A 15,936-nucleotide genomic window follows, 5' to 3' on the forward strand; every position below is an offset into this window, starting at 1 on the left:
TGTCCTTGCATCAGCTGGCCCAGCTGCTATCGATGCTGAGATCCGCTGCAACTAGTGCACTATCCATTGCTACGCCACAGCTGTGGCCGCTATCCGTCTGGTATCCACTGCACTGCTACTGCTGTTACTAAGGGAGAGTCGCTGTCTAGAACCATTATGAGCGGCTTCGACTGAAACAGGCTCTTATATAGGGATGAAAAACCTATCGATAGTAGTAGGAACCCATCGATAACTATCGATAGCCATTTTAGTCGATAATTCCCATCCTTACTCTTATACAGACAAATATCAAATTTAAAATGGAAAGGTCTATAATTCTGTCGACCGTGCTTGAGAAGCAATCATATTAACGACTAATCAGATCAGTCAAATTTCGCGCTTCAACAAGGATTGACCATTCTCAATAATATAGTTGCTTGTCCTGATTTGGACTTGATAATTTTTGAATTTTGATTATGCGTAAAATTAATTTTTATGCTGATAGCATTTCGGATGTTGTGCTCATGACTGAAGGAAAAGTTAATTCAGTTCGTTCTGAGACACGGAGATGAAACCATATATATATTTGTTCCGAATTTCTTGAAGGTGTAAATTGATTTGAAAGAAAATAATAAGGACAATTTGTTGTTTAATTCAATGTCTGATAATATGCCGTTCACATCTTGCGTTATCATGGCAGTGCGAATAAAGTATTCCTTGGGGGAAATAAAGACTGAAAAGTTTTCCAGAACGTTCTTTTCATTGGATGCATTTTCTAGTGTGCCTGCTATCGCTCAGAGACAGCATTTCACTAAAATGCCACACTGCATCAGCTGGCCCTGCTTATATAGATGCTGAGAACAACGTCAACCACTGCGCTATCCCCGTTGCCACAGTAGTGGACGCTTCCGTTGCCATTGGTATCCGCTGCCCTGCATCACCTGGTCCTGCTATCGATGCTGAGACGCGCTTCGCTATCCGTTGCCATACCACAGCTGTGGCCGTTATCCGCTGCACTGCTACTGCTGCTGTATCCACTGCTGCTGCTAAGGGAAGACTGCTCCTGTTGCAGTCTAGAATTAAAATGAGCGGCTTCGAGTGAAACAGGCTCTTATATAGGCCAAATTGCACATTTCAAATGGCAAGGTCTATGATTCTGTCGACCGTGCTTGGGAAGCAATCATATAACGACCAATCAGAGGTCGAATTTTTCGTTTTGACAAGGCTTGACTATTTTCAATAGTACAATAGTTTGAATAATTAAATTACAATTATCTGCATTTGGGAAGAATCTTAGAAGATTTTCCAATCTATTGCTGCAAGAACGAAGGAAATCCACCGAATACTAACCGATTTATTAGCATTTGAAATTGGACATATTTTTCACTTTTTTCGGTTTTAGATTTTCATTTTACATCCCTATGTAGCCGAACTTCCTGAGAGAAGTATTCTACTCCAAAATCTTTACTGTCGATATTTCCGCGTGAGGACACACATAATGGCTTTTCGACCAAAATAGATTGAATGGATTGACTTATACGTGAACGTGCAGCAGGAGAATTTGCTACGAAACTTGCTCCGCAACAAGTCGAACCCGCGAAGTTAGTTTTGCGTGGTAAATCTTGCGGAATGGTAAATGTAGTTGTTGAAATAGAGCAGATCCGTCTTCAGTTCAGTAGTTTATCCTGCCAATATGTGTGATTTATCATCTATGCAGCGGAATCAACTGGTTTTTCGGTCGTTGGAAAATTTGTATGCAGCGAAGCTATCAATAAACTAAAACGTTTTGGATGTGCATGTTGGATAAGCGAACGATCGGCGGGCGATAACTTTCCTTGTTTGGATGCGTTGCTGTTTTGAAATAGGCTATTGGTTATTAAGTTTATCTCTATGCGTAGGTCAGGATTATTGAAGGATGCCCGATTTAGGTTTAAATTGCGATTACCCGGACTATCAAAAAAAAATATTAAGGATAATCGAGTTGTCCGAATAATCGAATCACAGAAAAAATCCATGGTCCAAAATATGTATACAGAAAAATAAAACCAAAAAATGTTTTTCTTAATAAATTTTAAACTGAGAACTGGGTCAAGTACAAAAAATACAAAAAATTGTGTTTTTATAAATATACTACAAAGAACTGGATCAATCCCTTACTTACTTTTTACTTTGGTGGCTAACGGACCGGTCTAGGGCCGAACGAATTATGGATATGCAGCTTCTTCTGTCTTGGGCAGCCGTTCTCCAGTCTCCTCGTACACCAGCAGATCGTGCATCTTCTTCCACCGCGCACATCCACCGCATGCGAGGCTTACCACGGAGTCGACGACCTCTTCCTGGTTCTCTACTGAAAATTGTTTTGGCGGCTCTCTCGTCAGGCATTCTGGCCACATGTCCAGCCCACTGAAGCCTGCCCCGCTGTATTACCTTCACTATATCAGCATGTTTGTATACCTGGTACAACTCGTGATTCATGCCTCTGCGACACACTCCATCTTCTAGTTTACTGCCAAGTATCGATCGCAGAGCTACTAGGTCAATCCCATAAAAGGCGAATAAACAGTGAAATTCAAAAATAAACAAAAATATGTATTTCATTAGTAAGAACTTGAACATGAGGTTGTTTAACTAAAGAAAATAAAGATTCGTAAATATGAATATAGTTCGAAAAAAAATGAGACATATGAAGTGATAAATACAGTGCTTTTTCGATTTTATCACGGTCAAAAAAAATTTTACCGTGTATTTGGCGATATAGTGAATTTGGCGAAATGAAAAAAATCTAGATTACTTTTTTATTTTTCTGAAATTCATTATATTTTGAGTAGAATAATGCACTTCATTAGTTCGATAATTTTATTATAAGTTTAAGATACATTATATTAAAAAACTAGTTCATAATATTTTTCTTCATAGCATTTTTATGAATTTTCCTCAATGCAATTATATATTCAATGTCAATTTTATTCTGCTCTGCCCAAATTACAAGAGTTAAGTGAAACTAATGCTTGTTTTTATGAAACTGTGGAATCGCAAAATTCACCAGCATAATTGGCATCATTTTCCCTAATTTCAATCGGCGACCCACTGACAGTAGCATCGTCAACATCATCTGGAGATTCATCGTTTGATTCTTCTTCTCATAAAACTATTCTCACGATTTCGCTATCCGTCAATCTCTTATTGCAGAGTTTTTCCTCTTCGCATTCTACAGGAATGTCTTCTGTGTCACAGTCTCATTGCCATTTAATCAAAGGAAGATCATCTTTGTCAATGAATCGGTCGCCTTCAATGACCCCAAGTTTTTTCCAAGATCCTTCGATACATTTATCACCCACAGCTTCCCAAGATTCGAATAACCAAAATATAACATCCTTTAGGCTAACTTTGTTCATAACTACGGCAACGTCTGTACCCAAATGTCGAGAGAAATTTCATGAAATATAAAAAAAAAGTTCACGATTAATTAACCTTGGGTCAAGGTGTGTAGTTCCAATTTTCCTCTATATAATAATTTGATGTTTTGTATGACGCCTTGATCCATAGGCTGGGCAATAGACGTCACCTTAGCAGGAAAGAAAAGTGTTTCAATCAACACATCGTCCGATACCAACTTATCGCGACAACGATGGGCACTACAGTTATCCAGCAATAACAAAGCCTTCGGAGGTATAACCATTCTCACCGAAAATTGTCTGACTGCAGGTATGAAGCAATCGTAAAACAATTTACGAAATAATAAACGATTCATCCAAGCACTACGCGATACTCGATAATAAATATCTGGAAGTTGAACATTCTTGATACATCTTGGTTTATGTGATTTTCCATTAATCATCAATGGAAGCTTGTTAGTGCCCGATATGTTGACACATGGCATAAATGTTGTTTGATCTTTCATAATTTTTCCACCTGCACTTGGTTCACCTAAAACAAATGAGCTGATACTCTTTTTAATCGAACTTCTCATAATAATTCACCAGAATGAACGAGGGTATCACGTGGCAACATTCTGAAGAATAATCCAGATTCATCACAGTTATAAACTTGATGAATTGTAAGCTGATTTTCTTCTATTTTTGAAAACAAATCTTCTTTGAATTTGTCCATGGGGCCATCCACATACCACGTGGACAGCTTGGGGGGGGGGGGGGGGTGTTGGCAAATGTCCACGGTACATACAATTTTTTAAAAATTTATATGGGCAGTTGTCCACGGAGGGGGAGGGGAGGGTCAAAATCGTTAAAAATCCGTCCACGTGGTATGTGGATTGGCCCCATTAAACTAGCGTCTGCTGAAAGCTTTTCGCCACAAATTTTTAACCTTCTAATTCCAAACCTTTCTCTAAATTTGAAGCACCATGTGTCGCTGAATTTAAAGGTGTTTGGGAGGTTGAAATCAATTGCAAATTTGTTGGCTTGCATGATAAGCATTTTCGATGAAACTCTGTTACCGAGTTCACGTTGCTTCAAAAACCACAAAAATAAAGCCATTTCCATCATGCTTGCCTGCGGAATAAAAAACAGTATTGATACCCAAAATTGCCCAAGCTTCATTGAAAAGTATTACCTGATGCTACATATTTCAAAGTGTTCCGCAACTTCGCAGATCTCCACGACGACGCTTTCTGGATAGTATCTTTTTGTTTTATTATTTTTGAAACAGTTTTTCTATGAATACCAAACTGTAGGGCAATTTGAGCTTTTGATTGATTTCCTTTCTCAGTTGCTTGAATAATGCGTAACTTCTGCTCCAAGGTCATTGAAATACGCTTCTTACGATTCATTGTTCACAAACCAAAAAAAAAAAAAAACACAAACACAAATAACGCACAATGGAAAACGGACTAACAGTTTTTAAAAACAAGTATAGTAACGGGTCTGCTGCTTGACGAGGCTGATGTCCCGGTTAGAAAAATTGAGCTTATTTTATCTTCGGGAAAGTTACCAAATTTTTTAATTTTAAAATAAGATCATTTTTCATTTTTGATTGCAAATATTTTCGAAAGCTTTATATATCCGTTTATGTTTTTAGCGAGCAAAACAACATAGAAACGATGCGAAGAATACTCTAATATGATGAATTTTTGTCCTATCCAAGAAAATTAGCAATTGAATTGAGTTCATAGAACTATACACATGCACTACGAAAACAAAACACAAGTGAAAATTATGTTTTGAATACATTTTGTACAATTGGAAGGACAATTTTTTGAAAAAGCGCGATAAAAACGAAAAAAAGGCGGGAGCAAATGGAGCGTGAACTTGGCGAGTAATGATAAAAAAAGTGACTGTTGGTAAAAGCGAAAAAGCACTGTAATAGCATCATCGTAAAATCCATGGAATAGATGAACACCAAATTTGAAAACAGAAGAATCAAAATAAATCAACCAGAACAAACTTGAAATATCATAACAAAAAATTCAAGAAACATAAACAGACAACACAGAAAAATTTAAATTATTGAAAAAATAATCTGATAAACGATAACACAAAATTGATGAGAAGTGAGTTGAAAATACCGAGTGAAATATATTTAAAATAAGAAAATAGGGAAAAGTGATAAAGCAACAACGAGAGCAACAAGCAACTAAGGAGAATCATGAAAAGATTAGCGTGAATAAAAAAAGCAAAGCTTTGGTGCTACATTCCGTATCGACCTTCTGTTTTATTATACACAGACTTCGCAGTTAACTGTTAAGTATACAGGACAATTGCGGTGCTAGCGCTACGATCCTACTGACACTAACAGTCTCTCCCGAGCCGAGATTCGTACATACGACGACTGGCTTGTTAGGCCAGCATCGTACCTCGAGACTAGCTGGAAGGTTAGCGAGAATGAAAAAAAATACAATTAAATAAACGAAACGAAAATTTGGTCGAAATAATAATGAGAAAAAAATCATAAAGTAAGAAAATAATAAACAATGTAAAATGTTGCAGAGAAACCAGAACCAAAAAAAGCTTGAAAACGATGTTAAAATAGAAACAGAATACAAAGATGCATAATAATAAAGATTATGTAAAACAGTTCATGCATGAACAAAAAGAATGATACAAGTAATGGAAAATTTTGAACGAAAAGTTAAGAAGTACCTGATCCTATAAAAGAGGTTATGAACATGTTGCTCTTTCTCCATCAGGTAAATGAAGATCTCTAATCATTCAGAAAAGTACAAACAAGAAATATATAAACAAAACAACAAAAACGAATTAAAAAGGCAACAACATAAAATCAAGACAAAAATAAATTAATAAATAAATGACTTTACAACAAACAGAGCTAAATATATATAAAAAATAATAAGCGATTTTCAAATCGGGAAAGAATCGGAAAGACAATGATTAATATGCTAAACAAAGTTATAAATAACAAAAAATAAGAACAATTTCATTACCTGGGAATTGAAAAATGTTAAGCCTGAAATAGAAGCAAAATCAAACAGGTAAAGTGTTCAGTCCATAAACTCAAATAACTTAGTAGTAACGAAAAATGGAATCATTTGGAAAATAAACTGGGAAACGATTGCATAAAATTCACAGAAATTGATGAAAAGAAACTTGAAAATACTGCATAGAAATGAATCAGAATACGATATCAAAACATAGAGCAATAGAAAAAGAATCGTAAAAAAGCGAGAAAAAAATTACAGTGAAATAAACAAAATAAAAATTAGGTCAAAACTATATTAACATGTAACTTCTTTTCTATTGCGAAAAAAAAGATCCATAAATATAAATATAGATAGATAATCAGAAAAGTACAAACGAGAATATTTCTATTTCTTATTGATAAACAGCAAAAATAGCTGAGAAAGGCAGCAATAAAAATTGAGACAAAAAAAGAATAAATTGGTATCAAACACAGCTGAATCTGTATGATAATTTCAACCAAATTCTTGAACAGAAAATAATCAGAATACTGAAAAATGATAAATAGGCTCAAAAACTAAGTTTTAAAACAACAGAAACAAAATCAGAATGTGAAAAAAATCCGAAAACGGCCGGAACAAAATCCCATACAAGATAGTAGCAACTAAATATAAACAATTTCTTGGAAAATGAACTATCAAACGATAGCTGAAAAAGACTGCGAAGAGAGTGGAAAATACAGAATAGGATGGATTCGAAATAAGAGAACAGATAATATAATTAAATAAAAACAACAGAGAATAAAACAACAACAAAAAAAACATAAGTAGAATGATGAAAATGGCTTATAAAAACAATGACAATGAAATGAAAAAAAAAGGAAAATTTTTTAATTCAATAAAATGTAAAATAGGGTTCTCAACCAAATTTGACGGTAAATTCGACAAATAAGGGCGATGAGTATAGGGGCTGAGATGGGAGATGGGAGCTGCGTAGCCGCAAGGTTACAGAGTCCGTTTTGGCAAGCGGATGGTCGTGGGTTCGAATCTTAGTAGAACCAGGCCATACGATGTCAAAAGGACTTAAGCATGGGTTTATTCTCAGACTCCCCACCAGTTACCCTTCCTTTACGCTGAAATCTACAATACCTTTGCGTGACTTCCTCTTAACAAAAAATAGGTCCCTCTTATCAATAAAACTGGCCAGAAGGACGCACGACGAAACTTCTCCAGGGAATTATAATTGGTGATTTTTTGCAAGAGGAAGAGTATCGGTATAGTAGAACAGTAAGCGTGCAAGGAAGAGTATCACATTACACACAAGCACTGATGAACAATAATAGTAAGCATGCCACTTCTCCATAGCGGTATTGCTATTAACAGAAGTTCGGGATACAACAGACACCCGGGCATATCTCACAATAGATCTATGATTCTGGTCGCAGTGAGGAAGTCCATATAGGAAAAAAAAATGGGGGCTGAGATGAATATAGGAGCGGTTCCCCACATGTTAGAGTGTTGAAATGACACCATTTCTAGTCGAGCACACAATTAAAATTCTGAATTCTAAATATTACTCAACATAGGGTTTGCCCTAGAGCTCAAAAATTTGAAAGATTATAGCTTTTCAACCATTCCTGTGAATTTTGATGCCCTTAGCGAGCTTTTGAGTGCATCAAAAGGCTGCAGAGTAATTGCTCGCCGGGTTCGTCGCTTCCACTTTTGCTTATGAGAAAACTTGCTTTAAGTCTCTGAAGACTACGCACTGTCAATCTGCCTAAGGGTACCAGAACTTACGTTAACGGCTGAAGAGCTACAATCTTTCATTTATTTTCAGTTAAAGCTCTTGATCAAAGCTGAGCTGGTAAATGATCGACAAGAGCTCAAACAGTGAAAAATTAGAGATTGTAGCTTTTAATCGTTTGTCTCCCAGCTGGTCTCGAGGTACGATGCTCGCCTAACAAGCCAGTCATCGTATGTTCGAGTCCCGGCTCGGGAGAGACTGTCAGTGTCAGTAGGATCGTAGCGCTAGCCCCGCAATTGTCCTGTACACTTAACAGTCGGCTGCGAAGTCTGTGTATAGTAAAACAGAAGGTCGAATTCCGATACGGAATGTAGCACCAAAGCTTTGCTTCGCTTTGCTTTTTAGCTTTTGAACCGTTCCTGTGAATTTTAGTGCTCCTGGTCGGAATAGCTTGAAGTCTTTAAAGACATAAATGAAGTTGTCCCGTAAGCGAACGAACCCGGCGAATAATTAATCTGCGGCATTTTGATGTACGCCAGCAAAAGCTATTATCTCTCATATGTTCTAAAATTGAGCTCTAGGGCAGTTTTTTCGCTCTTGTCAACCAGTATTAATAAACCATCGTCTACATCCCCCCTAAAATAAAAGAATGGGCAAAATGAAAAATCGTCAATAATAATATTTGGAAAAAAGATTAGTACAATCAATAATATAACAAAACTGGAACAATAAACGGAGCGGCATATCGAACTTGATAACACAGGTTTTGAAAACAGAAATAAAATGAGAAAACAAAAAGAAAATAGAACATCGCTATGTTAATTGTAAGCTATTTTAGGCAAGTGATTAAGGAAACTGTTTCTTCTTCTCTATTGACCAAACAAAAAATCCATGAATTTAAGTATTTATAGAGAGGAGAAATACAAATAAGAACCATATAGGTAAGGTATAGTAAAAATAAATAAAGAAGAAAACAACAAAAAGAAAGAGACATACATTTTTAATCAGAAGAATCGAAGTTCATAATTTTAAGCAAAACAAAATTGAATTTGAAAATAATAAAAAACAACTTCGAATTGAAAAAGGTAACGAAATATTATTTATAAATTAAAAAATGCAGAACCTGAAGCAGCAACAAAATCGAAATGCGACAAAAGAATGTAAAATTTGCAACATCCTAACATGGAAGTAGACGCGAAACAAGCCATTCAAATAAAAATGAATTTGATTCAAAACTTAAAAAGTTTTAGATAAATTTGTAAACCCTGATAAAGGACAACAGAAAATTGCTTAGATGAGAGACAAAATTACAGAACGGAGTGGATCGAAAACAACAGAATGAAAATATAGAAACAAAAAACAAAAAAACAATTTCAACCAATTAAAAAAAAACAGTAAGATTGAAAATTTCAAAAGCTGAAAACCGCAATAAAATGATCATTAACTTTACAAGATGAACAACAAGAGTGAAATGATCATATTGAATTCATTAAAAAAGTAAATAAAGAAGTACAGCATAAGGAATTTGATAAAAGAAAAGTTTTTGTACTACATCCCGTATCGGAACTTGACCTTCTGTTTATTTTACATAGACTTCGCAGCCAACTGTTTAATGAACAAGACAACACTAACACTACAAGACAACACTAACACTAACAGTCTCTCTCGAGCCGAGTCTCGAACCTACGACGACTGACTTGTTAGGCCAGCATCGTACCTCGAGACCAGCTGGAAGGTCCTTGATAGGAACAATTTGATGAACAAGGTGTATAATTGGATGCAGTTGCGTAGCCATGGAAGGGAGTAAGGATTGACTCCCCCCCTCCTTTTCGAATCGTCCTTCAGGGAGAGACTTTCTCCTCGGAAACATTTTGACTTCAAGAGAGTACATTTAAAAAAAGTAGAGACAACACCAAATCTCGATGATTTATGCATGCAGATATTTGACATTAGAACATTTCGATATGAAAATTTTGGTATTTTTTTTTTTTTTGCATTGGTCAAACATTTGACTGCTTTTAAACACGACTTTCGGAAAGCTGGAAAAGATAATCTGTTAATCTTTTCCAGTGATTTGTAATACCTAAAACTCTGTACGCACGAAAGAAATAACCGTCCTGAGTCAAGCCTTTTATAAAACAAATCCTACTTAAAGCTTAACTGAAACCCCGTAGAGAAACAAGTCTCTTTTCGGAACTTTCTTCCTGTCCTTTTTCAACTTTTTAATTCTCGATTTTGCTTTGTCTGTTATAATTACTAAGAAAGGTAAACTTGATCGTTACGCGTTTTTATTGCCTATTTATTTCGCTTTTCTCACGGGAAACAAGGTGTCTGGTATCAGCACTTTATTCTGGCTAAGAAATATAAGGAAATTGTACCATTTCATGCTATGCAAAGGAAGGTTGCATCGCATGTCTGTACCTACGGGAATGGAATTTCGTGACTAAATCTGGTTTTAGGAAAGAGGCTACGTCACTAGATTTGTAAGCTAGATTTTTACATGGGGACCCTAAGCGAGATATGAAAAGTCGATTTCGATTGTCACTCTACTGTTTAGGTCAAGCGATAAACAACAATCCGCATGTCAATCTTGAATTAACCATTGACTTTGCTACGCAATGGTACATAAAGTACGTGCGTTGCACAGTCAGCGGTAATAGCAGAGAAACACTTCATCTTTTACTTTGCTCTCTTCTGTCCTCCATATTCACATCCATCCTACAATCCAACCCGCATTTAAGGTGTGAGACGCAATCGCGCCAAACAAATATTTTTCTAATCCGGTTTTGGCCCGAAAATGAGCAGGGAGAAATAAAGAATGAAAAACAGTTGTTATTTCGAGAGAAGGCTATTACTTAATTATTTAAGTTGTACTGAGCATGAGCATGAGCATGAGCATGATTGACCGCCCGCGGTTGCTACTCCGTTATTGCCAGATCAGCTGTAATTACACAGAGAACCAAAAGATGATGCTTGGGACCAACATGCATCGTCAATGTGTAAAAACTGGTGACCTTAATCTTTATAATAGGCAATACCAGCGCCGGCCGCATCCGAATGCAGGTCAAAGAAGGAGTTTGTATAGGAATATGTTGACGTGATACTCGCTTATTGGAAGCCGAGAACACCTCTGCACTTCCACGAGAAATCACTGGGATGTTGGAAAAAGGGCAAGGTACACAGCAGGGTTCGTTTTGGTAAACGATGCGCTGGTTTCGAGTGTCGGGTTCTTTAGAACAAGTATCGCGCGAACAGGTTCATTATATCCGCCCCGGTATTCATAATGCGATTCGAACCTTTCAAGTTTGACAATGTAACACCGCAACAATAAATCGTACGCAAGAGTACTGGACCTTTGATCAAATTGGAACAATTTCAAATGATATGACATCTCCTCGTAAGGTGATCCTCTTTACACCGAAATCAATTGCGCGTTGTTGACCTATCGACCTCATGAAGATATCGACGCGGAGTCTCTAGGCGTTCGGTCAACCGGACATTATCTTCCTAACAGATCAATCAACGACGTTTCTCGTTCACACTTTGTCTGCTCTGAAAAACGATTGGATCCCGCGAAAAACACACCTGAAAAACAGAATATAACAATGTTGCGCGCTTATTACGAAAACTAATCATGACTATTTTTCTTGCCAAACGTCGCGATCCTCTTCGTACTACGCACGCGATGTAGCCAATCAGCTATTTGTCAATCCCGAATACTTTCGAAGAAACGAATGCACGTCGGCCGACGCGATTCTTTGGAAGGTATACATCGCGTTTTCGTTAATCGCGATATTTATCGGCCGGACCAAATCTTCGGTTAAACAGTCACAGTGAGACATGAACAAGTATCTGGGTATACCCCTCGAAATCATTATATTCCGAAAACGTTCATTTAAGTAAAATTTTTCCAAGCCGAAAACGCGGTTTACATCGAAGCACTATGCAGGAACTCTCTATTTCCTCCTACCGACGCAGACACTCGGGGACACGACATTTCACGCCGATTCTCTCTTAGTTTTCGATGCGAATGTTGCCTATTAAATAGAAAATTTGACAAAGTTTCATGCATACAAAGCCATACAAATAATTTAAAAATGCAAATTTCCATATTGACCAATATATAATCTTAAGTTTGTTAACAAAATGCCGACCTAGTCCTTGTTGGAACATAGTATGCAAAACATAAACAGCCCAAAAGCTAGAAAAATCGAAAAAGTGAAACATAAGATTACATGTATTATCACTGCACCATACTCCCAGCTTCCACAAACCACATCATTGCTCTCAAGGTGAGAACATGTTCGGCTGATAGTTAATTATTTAAGTTGTACTACGTAAAAACAAATAGCCGCAAAATCCGGAAAATAGTAAAACATGACGTATATGAACATGAAACAGCTAAACAAAAAAAGGAACCTTAGTTTAAAAAAATAGTTGAATAATGGTAAAATTAAACAACATGCAGAGAACGAAGTTAAAAACTAGACAGGAAATTAGGTATGGCAAACTCTAGAACAAGGTGGTTTCTGTCTCCAGTAATGTTCAGTTGAACAGGACCAGAAAGGTACATAGAGAATAACCTTCTGTGCTGTTTAAAAGCAAATTGAAAAAAGAAAAGAATTGTAATAATTGAAATTGTAATAGAATTAAATTTACGTAAATGACAAAAATGCTGTTTTAATGAAAGTTGTTCGATAATTGTAACCTTAAAAAAAATAGTGAAGTATGTTTTGATTTTTCAACTACTTAGTAATTGAACGAAAGTGATTTAATCTAGATGATCAATTTCCGTCTTTTGATATAAAAAACTTGAAAATCGAATATGTTTCGCTAAGGTTTCAATTTTTTTCTAAGTACTTTTACTTTCTGACTGTTGATTCCCAAGGTTTGGCGTAGTTTCAACAGTATTTACAAGTCAAACTCAAACGACGATTGTTTGGTCTCCTCTGTAACACGAAGCCTGCCGAGAGGCAATAAATATCAAGCTTCCATATCACAAATTAATCATGTTTCGCTCCGTTTGTCGCTGTCATAGAAATTTCCCTCCAGTTTCGGGTATACCTACGTGATACAATTACGTACTCACAAGGCCGGCTCGCCTGTTTCTAATTTTTTACGACCCACTGGACGCTGGACTGTAGTGCGCTTCCATCAACCTAATTGAATCTACTGAAAATTTATTCCTCACAGCGGAACCTGTTTTTTGTGACGATCGAGAGACGCGTTGCGTCGAGAACCATCATTACGCAATCAACCGACCCGTTTGCCCAGTGTGTAGCCGACAGAATGGCAGCGTCCTATTTGACAAATGATGTCCTGTCCTAGTTTGGTAGACTAGGGACTACGACGATTGAAATCGCAAATGCACTCGAAATTGTTTACACGCAACGAAATCAGTAATCTGGATTTAAAATGGTGCAGTACTGCTTTGACAAAATCTTGAATCTTCAGTTTTTTTTCTGCGTGCAACACGCAATTTATGCGAAACTCGGACATTGAGCTCAAAATATCTCGACGACATAGGATGGCATTCATGCTGGTCAGAGAGGCAATAATTTTGGTAATATCATTATCGTAGATTATTCTAGTACCCGGATGGCTGCTTGTTGGGACCGAAATCTATGGCACTGAAAATGAAAGAACACAAAGCACGCTTTTCCATCAATAATTTATTCGACCGACACACATCAGGAGGGTTGGCCCTGTGGCCCAAAAATTAACCCAAATGTTGGCTGTAAATTAAGCTGGTTTGAGCTTTATGACTGGCAGCCAAACCGTTTCGTTTGCTTAATACTGATGATGCTGATGAAAAAGCTCACGAGTTAGAATTGCTATTGAGAATCTATCATTAAACTTCACTTCCCGACCGACTGCTGCAAGACGGATGCAGTGATGTAACTTAAATTTTCCGTCACGTCATCCTGGTTTTAGCAGCTCCTGTATGCAGCACACGGCCCCATCAATTCGGTAAGCAGCAGCCAACGCGCCACCGGAATCTCCCAGTCATGCTATTCAATAATGTACTCCACTCAAACGCCTTCCTTTGTACACAGAGAGCGAAAAAAAACCCCAACATCATTGAGTTCCTTCCGAGCACGACCAGTTACGAGTAACTGGCATATACACATACACTGTAGAAGATCCTTATCGGGTGCAGCTGGTAATAATAAACCGGTACCGGTACCGAAGCTGAGCGGATATCAGCACTGGATGCGGCCTTCGGTTGAAGCCTGGTGAAAGGTTGCTTTTTTCTGTGTGTTTTTCAATGAAAAGTGTAGCTTATCCAGCAGGGCGCAAGTATCCCCGGCCTGGTGTTGGATTACCATGTATTGGACTAATGATGGACCAGCTCCGTTCGTGCTGCAAACAGCGACCACACACAGTAAAAACAAATTTACTTCACTTTTAATGCACATAAATGGAGCATTGTAAACCATGTAATATTCCGTGTGGTATTATATTCACATGCAAAGTAAATGAATATATTGTGAATTTGCATGCATATTTATATTCGAAGCTTTAAGTTTATATCAATTAACATACAAATTTACATGGCTTAAAACGATTCTGTATTGTGCATTATTGACGGTGTGAAATTGTATATATTATTCACTTTATGTGCTAGAAATCGTTATGTGCTTTCATTTGTATTAGTTGTAGATTTCATTTTTTGGTACTGTGCAGGATTGATGGGTGTGTTGTATGGGGGATTAATGATGGTGCCTTTTATTTTCACTGCCGTAACCGCTACTCATGTCAACACCAAAACAATCAGTTTTGGCTTGTGGTTCGAAAGATTTTTTTCATAAGATAGTTGGAAGTTATGGAGTTGAAGTTTTACTCTACTTTGACAACGGGGTTCCAGTCTTGTAAAAGCAGGCAATACGATGTCATAAAGACATTTACGCATGTGTCCTCAGGCTCCCCTTACTTTGACTCTCCCTCACGCAAAATTCCAAAAAAAGTTTAAGCGTAGAGAGAAAGGCAAAAGTATAAAAATCCGTCACACACCATGATGACAGATATCTTCCTTTCTATCACAGTCGTTAGAGATGCAGAGGTAAACTCGGTCTCTGGCAACAACGATTCTAATTATATTTGTGTAGTTAATTCTTATATTAAGGACACTTTTTTTTTCTATTTTAAGATTCCTATGTTCTTACATTTTTGTTTTCTGTTTCGATAACGGGCCTCTTGTGTCCTCATTGTAGATTCTCACTGAAATCTTCCTTTGCCTCAATGATCTTACCGTTCGTCATGCCGCAAACAAATTAGAAAATTATTCTCCACCTCTGCAACTGGCGTTCAGTGAAAGGACCATCTTCAAGTTACTTCCGAATGCTCGAGTTGCATTCCAGCACAGAGAGTAGACTTTGTTCGAGAAGAAAACCTCGGGTTCATTTTGTACTGTTTCTAACCGTCACTAATTAAATTAATGTTATTACGATGTACCCTGGCAGGAAGCGAACGGTCGAGCATCCTGATAGGTAGAAAGCGGGGCAATGGGGCAAAGCAAAAAAAACAGGTTGGCACAATTTACTGCCAACGCGATTCCCGTGCTCAGGGACCGAACGTTTCCAGTGTTCGTTCGGTACCGGTAATTCGGATCCAGCGTCCTGTTAGAGAGATTTTAATTTCAAAGTTCCTTCCACCTTCATCACGGAGGATCCGGGAGAAAAAGTTAAACCCGGAGAAAGCAAACAGCGGCGATCTTGTCCATTTGTATTGTCCGTAGTGCATTATATCCTATTACGCCCCTGCCCGGTCCGGGTAGGGTCGACCACCGATAACGAAGGCATAGCTGTTATGCCCCTGCCCTGGCCTTGAGAGGTCGGGAACA

The 15,936-nt window shown here is 37.4% G+C and overlaps 1 protein-coding gene across 1 annotated transcript in view; it reads left to right on the forward strand.

Moving 5' to 3' along the window:
• Window positions 1–15,936, forward strand: part of LOC129720923 (protein O-mannosyl-transferase Tmtc3) — a 555,673-nt gene that overhangs the window by 177,478 nt on the left and 362,259 nt on the right. The window lies entirely within an intron of this gene.

Source organism: Wyeomyia smithii, chromosome 2, assembly GCF_029784165.1.
Source record: "Wyeomyia smithii strain HCP4-BCI-WySm-NY-G18 chromosome 2, ASM2978416v1, whole genome shotgun sequence".
Classification (NCBI taxonomy): domain Eukaryota; kingdom Metazoa; phylum Arthropoda; class Insecta; order Diptera; family Culicidae; genus Wyeomyia; species Wyeomyia smithii.